The sequence below is a fragment of the Hyla sarda genome, unplaced genomic scaffold (genome assembly GCF_029499605.1).
Source record: "Hyla sarda isolate aHylSar1 unplaced genomic scaffold, aHylSar1.hap1 scaffold_2573, whole genome shotgun sequence".
NCBI lineage: Eukaryota > Metazoa > Chordata > Amphibia > Anura > Hylidae > Hyla > Hyla sarda.
The window spans coordinates 1-24,064 of NW_026609261.1; the positions used below are offsets into that span (position 1 = coordinate 1).

At 46.1% G+C, this 24,064-nt stretch overlaps 10 non-coding genes across 10 annotated transcripts; all 10 read left to right on the plus strand.

Moving 5' to 3' along the window:
• Nucleotides 1-1,118: 1,118 nt before the first annotated feature.
• On the plus strand, nt 1,119-1,309 carry LOC130324014 (U2 spliceosomal RNA). The gene has a single exon (XR_008869169.1). It is a non-coding gene; the product is annotated as a U2 spliceosomal RNA (small nuclear RNA).
• A 2,115-nt stretch (nt 1,310-3,424) lies between these two features.
• On the plus strand, nt 3,425-3,615 carry LOC130324026 (U2 spliceosomal RNA). Its single transcript, XR_008869180.1, has one exon. It is a non-coding gene; the product is annotated as a U2 spliceosomal RNA (small nuclear RNA).
• Nucleotides 3,616-5,732: 2,117 nt separating this feature from the next.
• Nucleotides 5,733-5,924, plus strand: LOC130324027 (U2 spliceosomal RNA). The gene has a single exon (XR_008869181.1). It is a non-coding gene; the product is annotated as a U2 spliceosomal RNA (small nuclear RNA).
• Nucleotides 5,925-8,038: 2,114 nt separating this feature from the next.
• LOC130324028 (U2 spliceosomal RNA) lies at nt 8,039-8,229 on the plus strand. Its single transcript, XR_008869182.1, has one exon. It is a non-coding gene; the product is annotated as a U2 spliceosomal RNA (small nuclear RNA).
• A 2,110-nt stretch (nt 8,230-10,339) lies between these two features.
• LOC130324029 (U2 spliceosomal RNA) lies at nt 10,340-10,530 on the plus strand. The gene has a single exon (XR_008869183.1). It is a non-coding gene; the product is annotated as a U2 spliceosomal RNA (small nuclear RNA).
• A 2,115-nt stretch (nt 10,531-12,645) lies between these two features.
• LOC130324030 (U2 spliceosomal RNA) lies at nt 12,646-12,836 on the plus strand. The gene has a single exon (XR_008869184.1). It is a non-coding gene; the product is annotated as a U2 spliceosomal RNA (small nuclear RNA).
• A 2,118-nt stretch (nt 12,837-14,954) lies between these two features.
• Nucleotides 14,955-15,145, plus strand: LOC130324015 (U2 spliceosomal RNA). The gene has a single exon (XR_008869170.1). It is a non-coding gene; the product is annotated as a U2 spliceosomal RNA (small nuclear RNA).
• A 2,112-nt stretch (nt 15,146-17,257) lies between these two features.
• LOC130324016 (U2 spliceosomal RNA) lies at nt 17,258-17,448 on the plus strand. The gene has a single exon (XR_008869171.1). It is a non-coding gene; the product is annotated as a U2 spliceosomal RNA (small nuclear RNA).
• A 2,100-nt stretch (nt 17,449-19,548) lies between these two features.
• Nucleotides 19,549-19,739, plus strand: LOC130324017 (U2 spliceosomal RNA). The gene has a single exon (XR_008869172.1). It is a non-coding gene; the product is annotated as a U2 spliceosomal RNA (small nuclear RNA).
• Nucleotides 19,740-21,846: 2,107 nt separating this feature from the next.
• Nucleotides 21,847-22,037, plus strand: LOC130324018 (U2 spliceosomal RNA). The gene has a single exon (XR_008869173.1). It is a non-coding gene; the product is annotated as a U2 spliceosomal RNA (small nuclear RNA).
• The last annotated feature ends 2,027 nt before the right edge of the window (nt 22,038-24,064 follow it).

Genomic DNA, 24,064 nt, shown 5'->3' on the forward strand with positions numbered 1-24,064 from the left:
TGGCGGTATTGAATAAGCATTGATGCACTGATTGGGGTATGCATTAGACGAAAAAAAAGAAGAAAAAGAAGAATAATACGCCCAGAAAAGAGGCGAAAAGGAGAAAAAACGTATAAAAAAACGTGAAAAAAAAAGTAAGAGGAAGAGAAGGGAAAAAAAGGTGGAAATGGGTTTAAAAGTGATTTCGGCGGAGAAATATATAATATATATATATATATATATATATATATATAATATATATATTACGCGCACACACACACATATATATAAACGTATTCTCCGTTGAGATATTGCAGCCGCTGCTGTGTCCAGGCCAGGAGCCTTAGCACTGTGCTATGATGTCACTCAATACCACTGACATCACTAGGTGTAAACAACATCTCTCCTTTGCTGTGTATGTGACTATGGAGCTGTTTGGTGATGTCGTCTATTACGGCCTTCATAGAAGCAACAGGAGATTGTTGCATCCATCTAGAACCCTCAGAACTACAGTGCTATGATGTCACTCACTTCCACAGGCCTTGCAGAGTGTAAACAACAACAACCCAGCTTTGTTGTGTATGTAACCATAGGGATTTGTGATGTCACCTAGAACCTTCACAGCAGCGACAGCTTTATGAGGAGCATCAGCACTGCTCTGCCTGAGCAGAACCATCACCGCCATAGGTTGTCAAATAACCCGGATTTAACCCACACAGGTAAGTCCAATGGGGTGCAGGCATGTCCTCTATGCTTACAGCTTCCCGTGGGTGTTGGTTTGATACCGTTTGGGGACAGCCAAGGAGGCATCTGCAGGCAACAAAGGTAGGTGTGTGCTTGTGTGTGTGTTTCCTATGCAGATCCTAAGCCCAGTGTCACATGCAAGTAGGAGGAGTAAGAAGGGTTCCTGGCAAATCCGGGTTATGGATTGCATTTAAAAAAGGCCCCGTGGGAGTGCAATGGGCCCCTGTCTTGCTGCTTAGCAATAATGGTATGGGTTTAGGTTCTGCTGTGTGTACTGGTGGTTGACTGCCCCCCAGCCCAGAGTGTGCATGGAAAATTGTCTGGCAGCCTCCCTGACAGCAAGCAGTGATAGTGCCCATGAAGGGGACCTTGTTGGGCCCGCCCCTTTCACGGTTATCGCTTCTCGGCCTTTTGGCTAAGATCAAGTGTAGTATCTGTTCTTATCAGTTTAATATCTGATACGTCCCCTATCTGGGGACCATATATTAAATGGATTTTTGAGAACGGGGGCTGATTTCGAAGCTTGCTTCCGTCGCCCTATGCATTGACCCGATATGGCAGTATCTTCGGGTACAGTGCACCACCCCCTTACAGGGTTAAAAAGAAAGATTCCTACTTTCATTGCTACCTGCTTGCTTGCTGGCTAGCCAGCTAGCCAGCCCTGTGGGCCTTGCTGCTGCTGCTTCTGCAGCCAAAAAACAAAAGGTGGTGCTGCTGCTGCTGCTTCTGCTGCTTCTGCTTCTGCTTGTGTCTGGCCGCTGTTGGAGCGTCCAGGCACAGGACTTCTGCTGCTGCTGACTAAATGGCCTCCTTAATTGGATCATTTGAGTAGCCAGCACACCTGTGCAGGTAGGGCATGACATGATAGGCAGCTGCCTTGATAGCGGGTGGGTGCTGAATGTTCCTAATTGACAAAATAAGATTAATGCTTATGAAGAAATATAAAATCTCATCCCTTCCCCAATATCGCGCCACACCCCTACCCCTTAATTCCCTGGTTGAACTTGATGGACATATGTCTTTTTTCGACCGTACTAACTATGTAACTATGTAACATAACATGGGGGGGGGGGGGGGGGGGTCTCCTGGCTGTTCACACAGGTGTGTCATTGCTGTACATTGACCATGCATTGCTTCTGTGGTATTGCAAAGGCAAAGACAAATGCTTCCCAGCCATCCATTGCACTAATGGATTGGTCATCAGCTGGCTGTCTATGTCCCGCATCAATATAGACCAAAGTACAGAGGGTTAGGCTATGCTATTGTGCACCTACCTGATGCATCAGAAGGTGCGAGGCCCTTGCTAAATTCTGTGCACAGACTTTGAGATCTATGCTTTAGACTGTATCTAAACCTGCTCCAACATGGACTGACATTCTGGCCTACTTTCAGCCGATGCGACTTGTCTGTCGCTGAACAGTCGCTTTTTATGTATTCAGCACCTATGTTATAATGTTGTAAAAATGCTCTAGAAGCTAAAGTCGCAGAAATGTCGCACATATTTGGCCTGCAACTTTCTGTGCGACAAATTCAGACAGGAAAAATCAGTATAAATCCTTAGAAAATTATCCCCCAGTGTCTCCATCTGCTGGCGGTATTGAATAAGCATTGCTGCACTGATGGGGTATGCATTAGACGAAAAAAAAGAAGAAAAAGAAGAATAATACGCCCAGAAAAGAGGCGAAAAGGAGAAAAACGTAAAAAAACGTGAAAAAAAAGTAAGAGGAAGAGAAGGGAAAAAAAGGTGGAAATGGGTTTAAAAGTGATTTCGGCGGAGAAATATATATATATTATATATATATATATATATATATATATATATATATACGCGCACACACACACATATATATAAACGTATTCTCCGTTGAGATATTGCAGCCGCTGCTGTGTCCAGGCCCAGGAGCCTTAGCACTGTGCTATGATGTCACTCAATACCACTGACATCACTAGGTGTAAACAACATCTCTCCTTTGCTGTGTATGTGACTATGGAGCTGTTTGGTGATGTCGTCTATTACGGCCTTCATAGAAGCAACAGGAGATTGTTGCATCCATCTAGAACCCTCAGAACTACAGTGCTATGATGTCACTCACTTCCACAGGCCTTGCAGAGTGTAAACAACAACAACCCAGCTTTGTTGTGTATGTAACCATAGGGATTTGTGATGTCACCTAGAACCTTCACAGCAGCGACAGCTTTATGAGGAGCATCAGCACTGCTCTGCCTGAGCAGAACCATCACCGCCATAGGTTGTCAAATAACCCGGATTTAACCCACACAGGTAAGTCCAATGGGGTGCAGGCATGTCCTCTATGCTTACAGCTTCCCGTGGGTGTTGGTTTGATACCGTTTGGGGACAGCCAAGGAGGCATCTGCAGGCAACAAAGGTAGGTGTGTGCTTGTGTGTGTGTTTCCTATGCAGATCCTAAGCCCAGTGTCACATGCAAGTAGGAGGAGTAAGAAGGGTTCCTGGCAAATCCGGGTTATGGATTGCATTTAAAAAGGCCCCGTGGGAGTGCAATGGGCCCCTGTCTTGCTGCTTAGCAATAATGGTATGGGTTTAGGTTCTGCTGTGTGTACTGGTGGTTGACTGCCCCCCAGCCCAGAGTGTGCATGGAAAATTGTCTGGCAGCCCTCCCTGACAGCAAGCAGTGATAGTGCCCATGAAGGGGACCTTGTTGGGCCCGCCCCTTTCACGGTTATCGCTTCTCGGCCTTTTGGCTAAGATCAAGTGTAGTATCTGTTCTTATCAGTTTAATATCTGATACGTCCCCTATCTGGGGACCATATATTAAATGGATTTTTGAGAACGGGGGCTGATTTCGAAGCTTGCTTCCGTCGCCCTATGCATTGACCCGATATGGCAGTATCTTCGGGTACAGTGCACCACCCCCTTACAGGGTTAAAAAGAAAGATTCCTACTTTCATTGCTACCTGCTTGCTTGCTGGCTAGCCAGCTAGCCAGCCCTGTGGGCCTTGCTGCTGCTGCTTCTGCAGCCAAAAAACAAAAGGTGGTGCTGCTGCTGCTGCTTCTGCTGCTTCTGCTTCTGCTTGTGTCTGGCCGCTGTTGGAGCGTCCAGGCACAGGACTTCTGCTGCTGCTGACTAAATGGCCTCCTTAATTGGATCATTTGAGTAGCCAGCACACCTGTGCAGGTAGGGCATGACATGATAGGCAGCTGCCTTGATAGCGGGTGGGTGCTGAATGTTCCTAATTGACAAAATAAGATTAATGCTTATGAAGAAATATAAAATCTCATCCCTTCCCCAATATCGCGCCACACCCCTACCCCTTAATTCCCTGGTTGAACTTGATGGACATATGTCTTTTTTCGACCGTACTAACTATGTAACTATGTAACATAACATGGGGGGGGGGGGGGGGGGTCTCCTGGCTGTTCACACAGGTGTGTCATTGCTGTACATTGACCATGCATTGCTTCTGTGGTATTGCAAAGGCAAAGACAAATGCTTCCAGCCATCCATTGCACTAATGGATTGGTCATCAGCTGGCTGTCTATGTCCCGCATCAATATAGACCAAAGTACAGAGGGTTAGGCTATGCTATTGTGCACCTACCTGATGCATCAGAAGGTGCGAGGCCCTTGCTAAATTCTGTGCACAGACTTTGAGATCTATGCTTTAGACTGTATCTAAACCTGCTCCAACATGGACTGACATTCTGGCCTACTTTCAGCCGATGCGACTTGTCTGTCGCTGAACAGTCGCTTTTTATGTATTCAGCACCTATGTATAATGTTGTAAAAATGCTCTAGAAGCTAAAGTCGCAGAAATGTCGCACATATTTGGCCTGCAACTTTCTGTGCGACAAATTCAGACAGGAAAAAATCAGTATAAATCCTTAGAAAATTATCCCCCAGTGTCTCCATCTGCTGGCGGTATTGAATAAGCATTGCTGCACTGATGGGGTATGCATTAGACGAAAAAAAAGAAGAAAAAGAAGAATAATACGCCCAGAAAAGAGGCGAAAAGGAGAAAAACGTAAAAAAACGTGAAAAAAAAAGTAAGAGGAAGAGAAGGGAAAAAAAAGGTGGAAATGGGTTTAAAAGTGATTTCGGCGGAGAAATATATATATATATATATATATTATATATATATATAGTATATATATATACGCGCACACACACACATATATATAAAACGTATTCTCCGTTGAGATATTGCAGCCGCTGCTGTGTCCAGGGCCCAGGAGCCTTAGCACTGTGCTATGATGTCACTCAATACCACTGACATCACTAGGTGTAAACAACATCTCTCCTTTGCTGTGTATGTGACTATGGAGCTGTTTGGTGATGTCGTCTATTACGGCCTTCATAGAAGCAACAGGAGATTGTTGCATCCATCTAGAACCCTCAGAACTACAGTGCTATGATGTCACTCACTTCCACAGGCCTTGCAGAGTGTAAACAACAACAACCCAGCTTTGTTGTGTATGTAACCATAGGGATTTGTGATGTCACCTAGAACCTTCACAGCAGCGACAGCTTTATGAGGAGCATCAGCACTGCTCTGCCTGAGCAGAACCATCACCGCCATAGGTTGTCAAATAACCCGGATTTAACCCACACAGGTAAGTCCAATGGGGTGCAGGCATGTCCTCTATGCTTACAGCTTCCCGTGGGTGTTGGTTTGATACCGTTTGGGGACAGCCAAGGAGGCATCTGCAGGCAACAAAGGTAGGTGTGTGCTTGTGTGTGTGTTTCCTATGCAGATCCTAAGCCCAGTGTCACATGCAAGTAGGAGGAGTAAGAAGGGTTCCTGGCAAATCCGGGTTATGGATTGCATTTAAAAAGGCCCCGTGGGAGTGCAATGGGCCCCTGTCTTGCTGCTTAGCAATAATGGTATGGGTTTAGGTTCTGCTGTGTGTACTGGTGGTTGACTGCCCCCCAGCCCAGAGTGTGCATGGAAAATTGTCTGGCAGCCTCCCTGACAGCAAGCAGTGATAGTGCCCATGAAGGGGACCTTGTTGGGCCCGCCCCTTTCACGGTTATCGCTTCTCGGCCTTTTGGCTAAGATCAAGTGTAGTATCTGTTTCTTATCAGTTTAATATCTGATACGTCCCCTATCTGGGGACCATATATTAAATGGATTTTTGAGAACGGGGGCTGATTTCGAAGCTTGCTTCCGTCGCCCTATGCATTGACCCGATATGGCAGTATCTTCGGGTACAGTGCACCACCCCCTTACAGGGTTAAAAAGAAAGATTCCTACTTTCATTGCTACCTGCTTGCTTGCTGGCTAGCCAGCTAGCCAGCCCTGTGGGCCTTGCTGCTGCTGCTTCTGCAGCCAAAAAACAAAAGGTGGTGCTGCTGCTGCTGCTTCTGCTGCTTCTGCTTCTGCTTGTGTCTGGCCGCTGTTGGAGCGTCCAGGCACAGGACTTCTGCTGCTGCTGACTAAATGGCCTCCTTAATTGGATCATTTGAGTAGCCAGCACACCTGTGCAGGTAGGGCATGACATGATAGGCAGCTGCCTTGATAGCGGGTGGGTGCTGAATGTTCCTAATTGACAAAATAAGATTAATGCTTATGAAGAAATATAAAATCTCATCCCTTCCCCAATATCGCGCCACACCCCTACCCCTTAATTCCCTGGTTGAACTTGATGGACATATGTCTTTTTTCGACCGTACTAACTATGTAACTATGTAACATAACATGGGGGGGGGGGGGGGGGGTCTCCTGGCTGTTCACACAGGTGTGTCATTGCTGTACATTGACCATGCATTGCTTCTGTGGTATTGCAAAGGCAAAGACAAATGCTTCCAGCCATCCATTGCACTAATGGATTGGTCATCAGCTGGCTGTCTATGTCCCGCATCAATATAGACCAAAGTACAGAGGGTTAGGCTATGCTATTGTGCACCTACCTGATGCATCAGAAGGTGCGAGGCCCTTGCTAAATTCTGTGCACAGACTTTGAGATCTATGCTTTAGACTGTATCTAAACCTGCTCCAACATGGACTGACATTCTGGCCTACTTTCAGCCGATGCGACTTGTCTGTCGCTGAACAGTCGCTTTTTATGTATTTCAGCACCTATGTATAATGTTGTAAAAATGCTCTAGAAGCTAAAGTCGCAGAAATGTCGCACATATTTGGCCTGCAACTTTCTGTGCGACAAATTCAGACAGGAAAAATCAGTATAAATCCTTAGAAAATTATCCCCCAGTGTCTCCATCTGCTGGCGGTATTGAATAAGCATTGCTGCACTGATGGGGTATGCATTAGACGAAAAAAAAAGAAGAAAAAGAAGAATAATACGCCCAGAAAAGAGGCGAAAAGGAGAAAAACGTAAAAAAACGTGAAAAAAAAGTAAGAGGAAGAGAAGGGAAAAAAAGGTGGAAATGGGGTTTAAAAGTGATTTCGGCGGAGAAATATATATATATATATATATATAATATATATATATATATATATATATACGCGCACACACACACATATATATAAACGTATTCTCCGTTGAGATATTGCAGCCGCTGCTGTGTCCAGGCCCAGGAGCCTTAGCACTGTGCTATGATGTCACTCAATACCACTGACATCACTAGGTGTAAACAACATCTCTCCTTTGCTGTGTATGTGACTATGGAGCTGTTTGGTGATGTCGTCTATTACGGCCTTCATAGAAGCAACAGGAGATTGTTGCATCCATCTAGAACCCTCAGAACTACAGTGCTATGATGTCACTCACTTCCACAGGCCTTGCAGAGTGTAAACAACAACAACCCAGCTTTGTTGTGTATGTAACCATAGGGATTTGTGATGTCACCTAGAACCTTCACAGCAGCGACAGCTTTATGAGGAGCATCAGCACTGCTCTGCCTGAGCAGAACCATCACCGCCATAGGTTGTCAAATAACCCGGATTTAACCCACACAGGTAAGTCCAATGGGGTGCAGGCATGTCCTCTATGCTTACAGCTTCCCGTGGGTGTTGGTTTGATACCGTTTGGGGACAGCCAAGGAGGCATCTGCAGGCAACAAAGGTAGGTGTGTGCTTGTGTGTGTGTTTCCTATGCAGATCCTAAGCCCAGTGTCACATGCAAGTAGGAGGAGTAAGAAGGGTTCCTGGCAAATCCGGGTTATGGATTGCATTTAAAAAGGCCCCGTGGGAGTGCAATGGGCCCCTGTCTTGCTGCTTAGCAATAATGGTATGGGTTTAGGTTCTGCTGTGTGTACTGGTGGTTGACTGCCCCCCAGCCCAGAGTGTGCATGGAAAATTGTCTGGCAGCCTCCCTGACAGCAAGCAGTGATAGTGCCCATGAAGGGGACCTTGTTGGGCCCGCCCCTTTCACGGTTATCGCTTCTCGGCCTTTTGGCTAAGATCAAGTGTAGTATCTGTTCTTATCAGTTTAATATCTGATACGTCCCCTATCTGGGGACCATATATTAAATGGATTTTTGAGAACGGGGGCTGATTTCGAAGCTTGCTTCCGTCGCCCTATGCATTGACCCGATATGGCAGTATCTTCGGGTACAGTGCACCACCCCCTTACAGGGTTAAAAAGAAAGATTCCTACTTTCATTGCTACCTGCTTGCTTGCTGGCTAGCCAGCTAGCCAGCCCTGTGGGCCTTGCTGCTGCTGCTTCTGCAGCCAAAAAACAAAAGGTGGTGCTGCTGCTGCTGCTTCTGCTGCTTCTGCTTCTGCTTGTGTCTGGCCGCTGTTGGAGCGTCCAGGCACAGGACTTCTGCTGCTGCTGACTAAATGGCCTCCTTAATTGGATCATTTGAGTAGCCAGCACACCTGTGCAGGTAGGCATGACATGATAGGCAGCTGCCTTGATAGCGGGTGGGTGCTGAATGTTCCTAATTGACAAAATAAGATTAATGCTTATGAAGAAATATAAAATCTCATCCCTTCCCCAATATCGCGCCACACCCCTACCCCTTAATTCCCTGGTTGAACTTGATGGACATATGTCTTTTTTCGACCGTACTAACTATGTAACTATGTAACATAACATGGGGGGGGGGGGGGGGGGTCTCCTGGCTGTTCACACAGGTGTGTCATTGCTGTACATTGACCATGCATTGCTTCTGTGGTATTGCAAAGGCAAAGACAAATGCTTCCAGCCATCCATTGCACTAATGGATTGGTCATCAGCTGGCTGTCTATGTCCCGCATCAATATAGACCAAAGTACAGAGGGTTAGGCTATGCTATTGTGCACCTACCTGATGCATCAGAAGGTGCGAGGCCCTTGCTAAATTCTGTGCACAGACTTTGAGATCTATGCTTTAGACTGTATCTAAACCTGCTCCAACATGGACTGACATTCTGGCCTACTTTCAGCCGATGCGACTTGTCTGTCGCTGAACAGTCGCTTTTTATGTATTCAGCACCTATGTATAATGTTGTAAAAATGCTCTAGAAGCTAAAGTCGCAGAAATGTCGCACATATTTGGCCTGCAACTTTCTGTGCGACAAATTCAGACAGGAAAAATCAGTATAAATCCTTAGAAAATTATCCCCCAGTGTCTCCATCTGCTGGCGGTATTGAATAAGCATTGCTGCACTGATGGGGTATGCATTAGACGAAAAAAAAGAAGAAAAAGAAGAATAATACGCCCAGAAAAGAGGCGAAAAGGAGAAAAACGTAAAAAAACGTGAAAAAAAAGTAAGAGGAAGAGAAGGGAAAAAAAGGTGGAAATGGGTTTAAAAGTGATTTCGGCGGAGAAATATATATATATATATATATATATATATATATACTATATATATATACGCGCACACACACACATATATATAAACGTATTCTCCGTTGAGATATTGCAGCCGCTGCTGTGTCCAGGCCCAGGAGCCTTAGCACTGTGCTATGATGTCACTCAATACCACTGACATCACTAGGTGTAAACAACATCTCTCCTTTGCTGTGTATGTGACTATGGAGCTGTTTGGTGATGTCGTCTATTACGGCCTTCATAGAAGCAACAGGAGATTGTTGCATCCATCTAGAACCCTCAGAACTACAGTGCTATGATGTCACTCACTTCCACAGGCCTTGCAGAGTGTAAACAACAACAACCCAGCTTTGTTGTGTATGTAACCATAGGGATTTGTGATGTCACCTAGAACCTTCACAGCAGCGACAGCTTTATGAGGAGCATCAGCACTGCTCTGCCTGAGCAGAAACCATCACCGCCATAGGTTGTCAAATAACCCGGATTTAACCCACACAGGTAAGTCCAATGGGGTGCAGGCATGTCCTCTATGCTTACAGCTTCCCGTGGGTGTTGGTTTGATACCGTTTGGGGACAGCCAAGGAGGCATCTGCAGGCAACAAAGGTAGGTGTGTGCTTGTGTGTGTGTTTCCTATGCAGATCCTAAGCCCAGTGTCACATGCAAGTAGGAGGAGTAAGAAGGGTTCCTGGCAAATCCGGGTTATGGATTGCATTTAAAAAGGCCCCGTGGGAGTGCAATGGGCCCCTGTCTTGCTGCTTAGCAATAATGGTATGGGTTTTAGGTTCTGCTGTGTGTACTGGTGGTTGACTGCCCCCCAGCCCAGAGTGTGCATGGAAAATTGTCTGGCAGCCTCCCTGACAGCAAGCAGTGATAGTGCCCATGAAGGGGACCTTGTTGGGCCCGCCCCTTTCACGGTTATCGCTTCTCGGCCTTTTGGCTAAGATCAAGTGTAGTATCTGTTCTTATCAGTTTAATATCTGATACGTCCCCTATCTGGGGACCATATATTAAATGGATTTTTGAGAACGGGGGCTGATTTCGAAGCTTGCTTCCGTCGCCCTATGCATTGACCCGATATGGCAGTATCTTCGGGTACAGTGCACCACCCCCTTACAGGGTTAAAAAGAAAGATTCCTACTTTCATTGCTACCTGCTTGCTTGCTGGCTAGCCAGCTAGCCAGCCCTGTGGGCCCTTGCTGCTGCTGCTTCTGCAGCCAAAAAACAAAAGGTGGTGCTGCTGCTGCTGCTTCTGCTGCTTCTGCTTCTGCTTGTGTCTGGCCGCTGTTGGAGCGTCCAGGCACAGGACTTCTGCTGCTGCTGACTAAATGGCCTCCTTAATTGGATCATTTGAGTAGCCAGCACACCTGTGCAGGTAGGGCATGACATGATAGGCAGCTGCCTTGATAGCGGGTGGGTGCTGAATGTTCCTAATTGACAAAATAAGATTAATGCTTATGAAGAAATATAAAATCTCATCCCTTCCCCAATATCGCGCCACACCCCTACCCCTTAATTCCCTGGTTGAACTTGATGGACATATGTCTTTTTTCGACCGTACTAACTATGTAACTATGTAACATAACATGGGGGGGGGGGGGGGGGGTCTCCTGGCTGTTCACACAGGTGTGTCATTGCTGTACATTGACCATGCATTGCTTCTGTGGTATTGCAAAGGCAAAGACAAATGCTTCCAGCCATCCATTGCACTAATGGATTGGTCATCAGCTGGCTGTCTATGTCCCGCATCAATATAGACCAAAGTACAGAGGGTTAGGCTATGCTATTGTGCACCTACCTGATGCATCAGAAGGTGCGAGGCCCTTGCTAAATTCTGTGCACAGACTTTGAGATCTATGCTTTAGACTGTATCTAAACCTGCTCCAACATGGACTGACATTCTGGCCTACTTTCAGCCGATGCGACTTGTCTGTCGCTGAACAGTCGCTTTTTATGTATTCAGCACCTATGTATAATGTTGTAAAAATGCTCTAGAAGCTAAAGTCGCAGAAATGTCGCACATATTTGGCCTGCAACTTTCTGTGCGACAAATTCAGACAGGAAAAATCAGTATAAATCCTTAGAAAATTATCCCCCAGTGTCTCCATCTGCTGGCGGTATTGAATAAGCATTGCTGCACTGATGGGGTATGCATTAGACGAAAAAAAAGAAGAAAAAGAAGAATAATACGCCCAGAAAAGAGGCGAAAAGGAGAAAAACGTAAAAAAAACGTGAAAAAAAAGTAAGAGGAAGAGAAGGGAAAAAAAGGTGGAAATGGGTTTAAAAGTGATTTCGGCGGAGAAATATATATATATATATATATATAATATATATATATATTATATATATATACGCGCACACACACACATATATATAAACGTATTCTCCGTTGAGATATTGCAGCCGCTGCTGTGTCCAGGCCCAGGAGCCTTAGCACTGTGCTATGATGTCACTCAATACCACTGACATCACTAGGTGTAAACAACATCTCTCCTTTGCTGTGTATGTGACTATGGAGCTGTTTGGTGATGTCGTCTATTACGGCCTTCATAGAAGCAACAGGAGATTGTTGCATCCATCTAGAACCCTCAGAACTACAGTGCTATGATGTCACTCACTTCCACAGGCCTTGCAGAGTGTAAACAACAACAACCCAGCTTTGTTGTGTATGTAACCATAGGGATTTGTGATGTCACCTAGAACCTTCACAGCAGCGACAGCTTTATGAGGAGCATCAGCACTGCTCTGCCTGAGCAGAACCATCACCGCCATAGGTTGTCAAATAACCCGGATTTAACCCACACAGGTAAGTCCAATGGGGTGCAGGCATGTCCTCTATGCTTACAGCTTCCCGTGGGTGTTGGTTTGATACCGTTTGGGGACAGCCAAGGAGGCATCTGCAGGCAACAAAGGTAGGTGTGTGCTTGTGTGTGTGTTTCCTATGCAGATCCTAAGCCCAGTGTCACATGCAAGTAGGAGGAGTAAGAAGGGTTCCTGGCAAATCCGGGTTATGGATTGCATTTAAAAAGGCCCCGTGGGAGTGCAATGGGGCCCCTGTCTTGCTGCTTAGCAATAATGGTATGGGTTTAGGTTCTGCTGTGTGTACTGGTGGTTGACTGCCCCCCAGCCCAGAGTGTGCATGGAAAATTGTCTGGCAGCCTCCCTGACAGCAAGCAGTGATAGTGCCCATGAAGGGGACCTTGTTGGGCCCGCCCCTTTCACGGTTATCGCTTCTCGGCCTTTTGGCTAAGATCAAGTGTAGTATCTGTTCTTATCAGTTTAATATCTGATACGTCCCCTATCTGGGGACCATATATTAAATGGATTTTTGAGAACGGGGGCTGATTTCGAAGCTTGCTTCCGTCGCCCTATGCATTGACCCGATATGGCAGTATCTTCGGGTACAGTGCACCACCCCCTTACAGGGTTAAAAAGAAAGATTCCTACTTTCATTGCTACCTGCTTGCTTGCTGGCTAGCCAGCTAGCCAGGCCCTGTGGGCCTTGCTGCTGCTGCTTCTGCAGCCAAAAAACAAAAGGTGGTGCTGCTGCTGCTGCTTCTGCTGCTTCTGCTTCTGCTTGTGTCTGGCCGCTGTTGGAGCGTCCAGGCACAGGACTTCTGCTGCTGCTGACTAAATGGCCTCCTTAATTGGATCATTTGAGTAGCCAGCACACCTGTGCAGGTAGGGCATGACATGATAGGCAGCTGCCTTGATAGCGGGTGGGTGCTGAATGTTCCTAATTGACAAAATAAGATTAATGCTTATGAAGAAATATAAAATCTCATCCCTTCCCCAATATCGCGCCACACCCCTACCCCTTAATTCCCTGGTTGAACTTGATGGACATATGTCTTTTTTCGACCGTACTAACTATGTAACTATGTAACATAACATGGGGGGGGGGGGGGGGGGGTCTCCTGGCTGTTCACACAGGTGTGTCATTGCTGTACATTGACCATGCATTGCTTCTGTGGTATTGCAAAGGCAAAGACAAATGCTTCCAGCCATCCATTGCACTAATGGATTGGTCATCAGCTGGCTGTCTATGTCCCGCATCAATATAGACCAAAGTACAGAGGGTTAGGCTATGCTATTGTGCACCTACCTGATGCATCAGAAGGTGCGAGGCCCTTGCTAAATTCTGTGCACAGACTTTGAGATCTATGCTTTAGACTGTATCTAAACCTGCTCCAACATGGACTGACATTCTGGCCTACTTTCAGCCGATGCGACTTGTCTGTCGCTGAACAGTCGCTTTTTATGTATTCAGCACCTATGTATAATGTTGTAAAAATGCTCTAGAAGCTAAAGTCGCAGAAATGTCGCACATATTTGGCCTGCAACTTTCTGTGCGACAAATTCAGACAGGAAAAATCAGTATAAATCCTTAGAAAATTATCCCCCAGTGTCTCCATCTGCTGGCGGTATTGAATAAGCATTGCTGCACTGATGGGGTATGCATTAGACGAAAAAAAAGAAGAAAAAGAAGAATAATACGCCCAGAAAAGAGGCGAAAAGGAGAAAATCGTAAAAAAAACGTGAAAAAAAAAGTAAGAGGAAGAGAAGGGAAAAAAAGGTGGAAATGGGTTTAAAAGTGATTTCGGCGGAGAAATATATATATATATATATATAATATATATATATATATTAGTATATATATACGCGCACACACACACATATATATAAACGTATTCTCCGTTGAGATATTGCAGCCGCTGCTGTGTCCAGGCCCAGGAGCCTTAGCACTGTGCTATGATGTCACTCAATACCACTGACATCACTAGGTGTAAACAACATCTCTCCTTTGCTGTGTATGTGACTATGGAGCTGTTTGGTGATGTCGTCTATTACGGCCTTCATAGAAGCAACAGGAGATTGTTGCATCCATCTAGAACCCTCAGAACTACAGTGCTATGATGTCACTCACTTCCACAGGCCTTGCAGAGTGTAAACAACAACAACCCAGCTTTGTTGTGTATGTAACCATAGGGATTTGTGATGTCACCTAGAACCTTCACAGCAGCGACAGCTTTATGAGGAGCATCAGCACTGCTCTGCCTGAGCAGAACCATCACCGCCATAGGTTGTCAAATAACCCGGATTTAACCCACACAGGTAAGTCCAATGGGGTGCAGGCATGTCCTCTATGCTTACAGCTTCCCGTGGGTGTTGGTTTTGATACCGTTTGGGGACAGCCAAGGAGGCATCTGCAGGCAACAAAGGTAGGTGTGTGCTTGTGTGTGTGTTTCCTATGCAGATCCTAAGCCCAGTGTCACATGCAAGTAGGAGGAGTAAGAAGGGTTCCTGGCAAATCCGGGTTATGGATTGCATTTAAAAAGGCCCCGTGGGAGTGCAATGGGCCCCTGTCTTGCTGCTTAGCAATAATGGTATGGGTTTAGGTTCTGCTGTGTGTACTGGTGGTTGACTGCCCCCCAGCCCAGAGTGTGCATGGAAAATTGTCTGGCAGCCTCCCTGACAGCAAGCAGTGATAGTGCCCATGAAGGGGACCTTGTTGGGCCCGCCCCTTTCACGGTTATCGCTTCTCGGCCTTTTGGCTAAGATCAAGTGTAGTATCTGTTCTTATCAGTTTAATATCTGATACGTCCCCTATCTGGGGACCATATATTAAATGGATTTTTGAGAACGGGGGCTGATTTCGAAGCTTGCTTCCGTCGCCCTATGCATTGACCCGATATGGCAGTATCTTCGGGTACAGTGCACCACCCCCTTACAGGGTTAAAAAGAAAGATTCCTACTTTCATTGCTACCTGCTTGCTTGCTGGCTAGCCAGCTAGCCAGCCCTGTGGGCCTTGCTGCTGCTGCTTCTGCAGCCAAAAAACAAAAGGTGGTGCTGCTGCTGCTGCTTCTGCTGCTTCTGCTTCTGCTTGTGTCTGGCCGCTGTTGGAGCGTCCAGGCACAGGACTTCTGCTGCTGCTGACTAAATGGCCTCCTTAATTGGATCATTTGAGTAGCCAGCACACCTGTGCAGGTAGGGCATGACATGATAGGCAGCTGCCTTGATAGCGGGTGGGTGCTGAATGTTCCTAATTGACAAAATAAGATTAATGCTTATGAAGAAATATAAAATCTCATCCCTTCCCCAATATCGCGCCACACCCCTACCCCTTAATTCCCTGGTTGAACTTGATGGACATATGTCTTTTTTCGACCGTACTAACTATGTAACTATGTAACATAACATGGGGGGGGGGGGGGGGGGGTCTCCTGGCTGTTCACACAGGTGTGTCATTGCTGTACATTGACCATGCATTGCTTCTGTGGTATTGCAAAGGCAAAGACAAATGCTTCCAGCCATCCATTGCACTAATGGATTGGTCATCAGCTGGCTGTCTATGTCCCGCATCAATATAGACCAAAGTACAGAGGGTTAGGCTATGCTATTGTGCACCTACCTGATGCATCAGAAGGTGCGAGGCCCTTGCTAAATTCTGTGCACAGACTTTGAGATCTATGCTTTAGACTGTATCTAAACCTGCTCCAACATGGACTGACATTCTGGCCTACTTTCAGCCGATGCGACTTGTCTGTCGCTGAACAGTCGCTTTTTATGTATTCAGCACCTATGTATAATGTTGTAAAAATGCTCTAGAAGCTAAAGTCGCAGAAATGTCGCACATATTTGGCCTGCAACTTTCTGTGCGACAAATTCAGACAGGAAAAATCAGTATAAATCCTTAGAAAATTATCCCCCAGTGTCTCCATCTGCTGGCGGTATTGAATAAGCATTGCTGCACTGATGGGGTATGCATTAGACGAAAAAAAAGAAGAAAAAGAAGAATAATACGCCCAGAAAAGAGGCGAAAAGGAGAAAAACGTAAAAAAACGTGAAAAAAAAAGTAAGAGGAAGAGAAGGGAAAAAAAGGTGGAAATGGGTTTAAAAGTGATTTCGGCGGAGAAATATATATATATATATATATATAATTATATATATATATATATATATACGCGCACACACACACATATATATAAACGTATTCTCCGTTGAGATATTGCAGCCGCTGCTGTGTCCAGGCCCAGGAGCCTTAGCACTGTGCTATGATGTCACTCAATACCACTGACATCACTAGGTGTAAACAACATCTCTCCTTTGCTGTGTATGTGACTATGGAGCTGTTTGGTGATGTCGTCTATTACGGCCTTCATAGAAGCAACAGGAGATTGTTGCATCCATCTAGAACCCTCAGAACTACAGTGCTATGATGTCACTCACTTCCACAGGCCTTGCAGAGTGTAAACAACAACAACCCAGCTTTGTTGTGTATGTAACCATAGGGATTTGTGATGTCACCTAGAACCTTCACAGCAGCGACAGCTTTATGAGGAGCATCAGCACTGCTCTGCCTGAGCAGAACCATCACCGCCATAGGTTGTCAAATAACCCGGATTTAACCCACACAGGTAAGTCCAATGGGGTGCAGGCATGTCCTCTATGCTTACAGCTTCCCGTGGGTGTTGGTTTGATACCGTTTGGGGACAGCCAAGGAGGCATCTGCAGGCAACAAAGGTAGGTGTGTGCTTGTGTGTGTGTTTCCTATGCAGATCCTAAGCCCAGTGTCACATGCAAGTAGGAGGAGTAAGAAGGGTTCCTGGCAAATCCGGGTTATGGATTGCATTTAAAAAGGCCCCGTGGGAGTGCAATGGGCCCCTGTCTTGCTGCTTAGCAATAATGGTATGGGTTTAGGTTCTGCTGTGTGTACTGGTGGTTGACTGCCCCCCAGCCCAGAGTGTGCATGGAAAATTGTCTGGCAGCCTCCCTGACAGCAAGCAGTGATAGTGCCCATGAAGGGGACCTTGTTGGGCCCGCCCCTTTCACGGTTATCGCTTCTCGGCCTTTTGGCTAAGATCAAGTGTAGTATCTGTTCTTATCAGTTTAATATCTGATACGTCCCCTATCTGGGGACCATATATTAAATGGATTTTTGAGAACGGGGGCTGATTTCGAAGCTTGCTTCCGTCGCCCTATGCATTGACCCGATATGGCAGTATCTTCGGGTACAGTGCACCACCCCCTTACAGGGTTAAAAAGAAAGATTCCTACTTTCATTGCTACCTGCTTGCTTGCTAGCCAGCCCTGTGGGCCTTGCTGCTGCTGCTTCTGCAGCCAAAAAACAAAAGGTGGTGCTGCTGCTGCTGCTTCTGCTGCTTCTGCTTCTGCTTGTGTCTGGCCGCTGTTGGAGCGTCCAGGCACAGGACTTCTGCTGCTGCTGACTAAATGGCCTCCTTAATTGGATCATTTGAGTAGCCAGCACACCTGTGCAGGTAGGGCATGACATGATAGGCAGCTGCCTTGATAGCGGGTGGGTGCTGAATGTTCCTAATTGACAAAATAAGATTAATGCTTATGAAGAAATATAAAATCTCATCCCTTCCCCAATATCGCGCCACACCCCTACCCCTTAATTCCCTGGTTGAACTTGATGGACATATGTCTTTTTTCGACCGTACTAACTATGTAACTATGTAACATAACATGGGGGGGGGGGGGGGGGGGGGTCTCCTGGCTGTTCACACAGGTGTGTCATTGCTGTACATTGACCATGCATTGCTTCTGTGGTATTGCAAAGGCAAAGACAAATGCTTCCAGCCATCCATTGCACTAATGGATTGGTCATCAGCTGGCTGTCTATGTCCCGCATCAATATAAAGACCAAAGTACAGAGGGTTAGGCTATGCTATTGTGCACCTACCTGATGCATCAGAAGGTGCGAGGCCCTTGCTAAATTCTGTGCACAGACTTTGAGATCTATGCTTTAGACTGTATCTAAACCTGCTCCAACATGGACTGACATTCTGGCCTACTTTCAGCCGATGCGACTTGTCTGTCGCTGAACAGTCGCTTTTTATGTATTCAGCACCTATGTATAATGTTGTAAAAATGCTCTAGAAGCTAAAGTCGCAGAAATGTCGCACATATTTGGCCTGCAACTTTCTGTGCGACAAATTCAGACAGGAAAAATCAGTATAAATCCTTAGAAAATTATCCCCCAGTGTCTCCATCTGCTGGCGGTATTGAATAAGCATTGCTGCACTGATGGGGTATGCATTAGACGAAAAAAAAGAAGAAAAAGAAGAATAATACGCCCAGAAAAGAGGCGAAAAGGAGAAAAACGTAAAAAAACGTGAAAAAAAAGTAAGAGGAAGAGAAGGGAAAAAAAGGTGGAAATGGGTTTAAAAGTGATTTCGGCGGAGAAATATATATATATATATATATATATATATATATATATATATATATACGCGCACACACACACATATATATAAACGTATTCTCCGTTGAGATATTGCAGCCGCTGCTGTGTCCAGGCCCAGGAGCCTTAGCACTGTGCTATGATGTCACTCAATACCACTGACATCACTAGGTGTAAACAACATCTCTCCTTTGCTGTGTATGTGACTATGGAGCTGTTTGGTGATGTCGTCTATTACGGCCTTCATAGAAGCAACAGGAGATTGTTGCATCCATCTAGAACCCTCAGAACTACAGTGCTATGATGTCACTCACTTCCACAGGCCTTGCAGAGTGTAAACAACAACAACCCAGCTTTGTTGTGTATGTAACCATAGGATTTGTGATGTCACCTAGAACCTTCACAGCAGCGACAGCTTTATGAGGAGCATCAGCACTGCTCTGCCTGAGCAGAACCATCACCGCCATAGGTTGTCAAATAACCCGGATTTAACCCACACAGGTAAGTCCAATGGGGTGCAGGCATGTCCTCTATGCTTACAGCTTCCCGTGGGTGTTGGTTTGATACCGTTTGGGGACAGCCAAGGAGGCATCTGCAGGCAACAAAGGTAGGTGTGTGCTTGTGTGTGTGTTTCCTATGCAGATCCTAAGCCCAGTGTCACATGCAAGTAGGAGGAGTAAGAAGGGTTCCTGGCAAATCCGGGTTATGGATTGCATTTAAAAAGGCCCCGTGGGAGTGCAATGGGCCCCTGTCTTGCTGCTTAGCAATAATGGTATGGGTTTAGGTTCTGCTGTGTGTACTGGTGGTTGACTGCCCCCCAGCCCAGAGTGTGCATGGAAAATTGTCTGGCAGCCTCCCTGACAGCAAGCAGTGATAGTGCCCATGAAGGGGACCTTGTTGGGCCCGCCCCTTTCACGGTTATCGCTTCTCGGCCTTTTGGCTAAGATCAAGTGTAGTATCTGTTCTTATCAGTTTAATATCTGATACGTCCCCTATCTGGGGACCATATATTAAATGGATTTTTGAGAACGGGGGCTGATTTCGAAGCTTGCTTCCGTCGCCCTATGCATTGACCCGATATGGCAGTATCTTCGGGTACAGTGCACCACCCCCTTACAGGGTTAAAAAGAAAGATTCCTACTTTCATTGCTACCTGCTTGCTTGCTGGCTAGCCAGCTAGCCAGCCCTGTGGGCCTTGCTGCTGCTGCTTCTGCAGCCAAAAAACAAAAGGTGGTGCTGCTGCTGCTGCTTCTGCTGCTTCTGCTTCTGCTTGTGTCTGGCCGCTGTTGGAGCGTCCAGGCACAGGACTTCTGCTGCTGCTGACTAAATGGCCTCCTTAATTGGATCATTTGAGTAGCCAGCACACCTGTGCAGGTAGGGCATGACATGATAGGCAGCTGCCTTGATAGCGGGTGGGTGCTGAATGTTCCTAATTGACAAAATAAGATTAATGCTTATGAAGAAATATAAAATCTCATCCCTTCCCCAATATCGCGCCACACCCCTACCCCTTAATTCCCTGGTTGAACTTGATGGACATATGTCTTTTTTCGACCGTACTAACTATGTAACTATGTAACATAACATGGGGGGGGGGGGGGGGGGTCTCCTGGCTGTTCACACAGGTGTGTCATTGCTGTACATTGACCATGCATTGCTTCTGTGGTATTGCAAAGGCAAAGACAAATGCTTCCAGCCATCCATTGCACTAATGGATTGGTCATCAGCTGGCTGTCTATGTCCCGCATCAATATAGACCAAAGTACAGAGGGTTAGGCTATGCTATTGTGCACCTACCTGATGCATCAGAAGGTGCGAGGCCCTTGCTAAATTCTGTGCACAGACTTTGAGATCTATGCTTTAGACTGTATCTAAACCTGCTCCAACATGGACTGACATTCTGGCCTACTTTCAGCCGATGCGACTTGTCTGTCGCTGAACAGTCGCTTTTTATGTATTCAGCACCTATGTATAATGTTGTAAAAATGCTCTAGAAGCTAAAGTCGCAGAAATGTCGCACATATTTGGCCTGCAACTTTCTGTGCGACAAATTCAGACAGGAAAAATCAGTATAAATCCTTAGAAAATTATCCCCCAGTGTCTCCATCTGCTGGCGGTATTGAATAAGCATTGCTGCACTGATGGGGTATGCATTAGACGAAAAAAAAGAAGAAAAAGAAGAATAATACGCCCAGAAAAGAGGCGAAAAGGAGAAAAACGTAAAAAAACGTGAAAAAAAAGTAAGAGGAAGAGAAGGGAAAAAAAGGTGGAAATGGGTTTAAAAGTGATTTCGGCGGAGAATATATATATATATATATATATATATATATATATATATATATATACGCGCACACACACACATATATATAAACGTATTCTCCGTTGAGATATTGCAGCCGCTGCTGTGTCCAGGCCCAGGAGCCTTAGCACTGTGCTATGATGTCACTCAATACCACTGACATCACTAGGTGTAAACAACATCTCTCCTTTGCTGTGTATGTGACTATGGAGCTGTTTGGTGATGTCGTCTATTACGGCCTTCATAGAAGCAACAGGAGATTGTTGCATCCATCTAGAACCCTCAGAACTACAGTGCTATGATGTCACTCACTTCCACAGGCCTTGCAGAGTGTAAACAACAACAACCCAGCTTTGTTGTGTATGTAACCATAGGGATTTGTGATGTCACCTAGAACCTTCACAGCAGCGACAGCTTTATGAGGAGCATCAGCACTGCTCTGCCTGAGCAGAACCATCACCGCCATAGGTTGTCAAATAACCCGGATTTAACCCACACAGGTAAGTCCAATGGGGTGCAGGCATGTCCTCTATGCTTACAGCTTCCCGTGGGTGTTGGTTTGATACCGTTTGGGGACAGCCAAGGAGGCATCTGCAGGCAACAAAGGTAGGTGTGTGCTTGTGTGTGTGTTTCCTATGCAGATCCTAAGCCCAGTGTCACATGCAAGTAGGAGGAGTAAGAAGGGTTCCTGGCAAATCCGGGTTATGGATTGCATTTAAAAAGGCCCCGTGGGAGTGCAATGGGCCCCTGTCTTGCTGCTTAGCAATAATGGTATGGGTTTAGGTTCTGCTGTGTGTACTGGTGGTTGACTGCCCCCCAGCCCAGAGTGTGCATGGAAAATTGTCTGGCAGCCTCCCTGACAGCAAGCAGTGATAGTGCCCATGAAGGGGACCTTGTTGGGCCCGCCCCTTTCACGGTTATCGCTTCTCGGCCTTTTGGCTAAGATCAAGTGTAGTATCTGTTCTTATCAGTTTAATATCTGATACGTCCCCTATCTGGGGACCATATATTAAATGGATTTTTGAGAACGGGGGCTGATTTCGAAGCTTGCTTCCGTCGCCCTATGCATTGACCCGATATGGCAGTATCTTCGGGTACAGTGCACCACCCCCTTACAGGGTTAAAAAGAAAGATTCCTACTTTCATTGCTACCTGCTTGCTTGCTGGCTAGCCAGCTAGCCAGCCCTGTGGGCCTTGCTGCTGCTGCTTCTGCAGCCAAAAAACAAAAGGTGGTGCTGCTGCTGCTGCTTCTGCTGCTTCTGCTTCTGCTTGTGTCTGGCCGCTGTTGGAGCGTCCAGGCACAGGACTTCTGCTGCTGCTGACTAAATGGCCTCCTTAATTGGATCATTTGAGTAGCCAGCACACCTGTGCAGGTAGGGCATGACATGATAGGCAGCTGCCTTGATAGCGGGTGGGTGCTGAATGTTCCTAATTGACAAAATAAGATTAATGCTTATGAAGAAATATAAAATCTCATCCCTTCCCCAATATCGCGCCACACCCCTACCCCTTAATTCCCTGGTTGAACTTGATGGACATATGTCTTTTTTCGACCGTACTAACTATGTAACTATGTAACATAACATGGGGGGGGGGGGGGGGGGTCTCCTGGCTGTTCACACAGGTGTGTCATTGCTGTACATTGACCATGCATTGCTTCTGTGGTATTGCAAAGGCAAAGACAAATGCTTCCAGCCATCCATTGCACTAATGGATTGGTCATCAGCTGGCTGTCTATGTCCCGCATCAATATAGACCAAAGTACAGAGGGTTAGGCTATGCTATTGTGCACCTACCTGATGCATCAGAAGGTGCGAGGCCCTTGCTAAATTCTGTGCACAGACTTTGAGATCTATGCTTTAGACTGTATCTAAACCTGCTCCAACATGGACTGACATTCTGGCCTACTTTCAGCCGATGCGACTTGTCTGTCGCTGAACAGTCGCTTTTTATGTATTCAGCACCTATGTATAATGTTGTAAAAATGCTCTAGAAGCTAAAGTCGCAGAAATGTCGCACATATTTGGCCTGCAACTTTCTGTGCGACAAATTCAGACAGGAAAAATCAGTATAAATCCTTAGAAAATTATCCCCCAGTGTCTCCATCTGCTGGCGGTATTGAATAAGCATTGCTGCACTGATGGGGTATGCATTAGACGAAAAAAAAGAAGAAAAAGAAGAATAATACGCCCAGAAAAGAGGCGAAAAGGAGAAAAACGTAAAAAAACGTGAAAAAAAAGTAAGAGGAAGAGAAGGGAAAAAAAGGTGGAAATGGGTTTAAAAGTGATTTCGGCGGAGAAATATATATATATATATATATATATATATATATATATATATATATACGCGCACACACACACATATATATAAACGTATTCTCCGTTGAGATATTGCAGCCGCTGCTGTGTCCAGGCCCAGGAGCCTTAGCACTGTGCTATGATGTCACTCAATACCACTGACATCACTAGGTGTAAACAACATCTCTCCTTTGCTGTGTATGTGACTATGGAGCTGTTTGGTGATGTCGTCTATTACGGCCTTCATAGAAGCAACAGGAGATTGTTGCATCCATCTAGAACCCTCAGAACTACAGTGCTATGATGTCACTCACTTCCACAGGCCTTGCAGAGTGTAAACAACAACAACCCAGCTTTGTTGTGTATGTAACCATAGGGATTTGTGATGTCACCTAGAACCTTCACAGCAGCGACAGCTTTATGAGGAGCATCAGCACTGCTCTGCCTGAGCAGAACCATCACCGCCATAGGTTGTCAAATAACCCGGATTTAACCCACACAGGTAAGTCCAATGGGGTGCAGGCATGTCCTCTATGCTTACAGCTTCCCGTGGGTGTTGGTTTGATACCGTTTGGGGACAGCCAAGGAGGCATCTGCAGGCAACAAAGGTAGGTGTGTGCTTGTGTGTGTGTTTCCTATGCAGATCCTAAGCCCAGTGTCACATGCAAGTAGGAGGAGTAAGAAGGGTTCCTGGCAAATCCGGGTTATGGATTGCATTTAAAAAGGCCCCGTGGGAGTGCAATGGGCCCCTGTCTTGCTGCTTAGCAATAATGGTATGGGTTTAGGTTCTGCTGTGTGTACTGGTGGTTGACTGCCCCCCAGCCCAGAGTGTGCATGGAA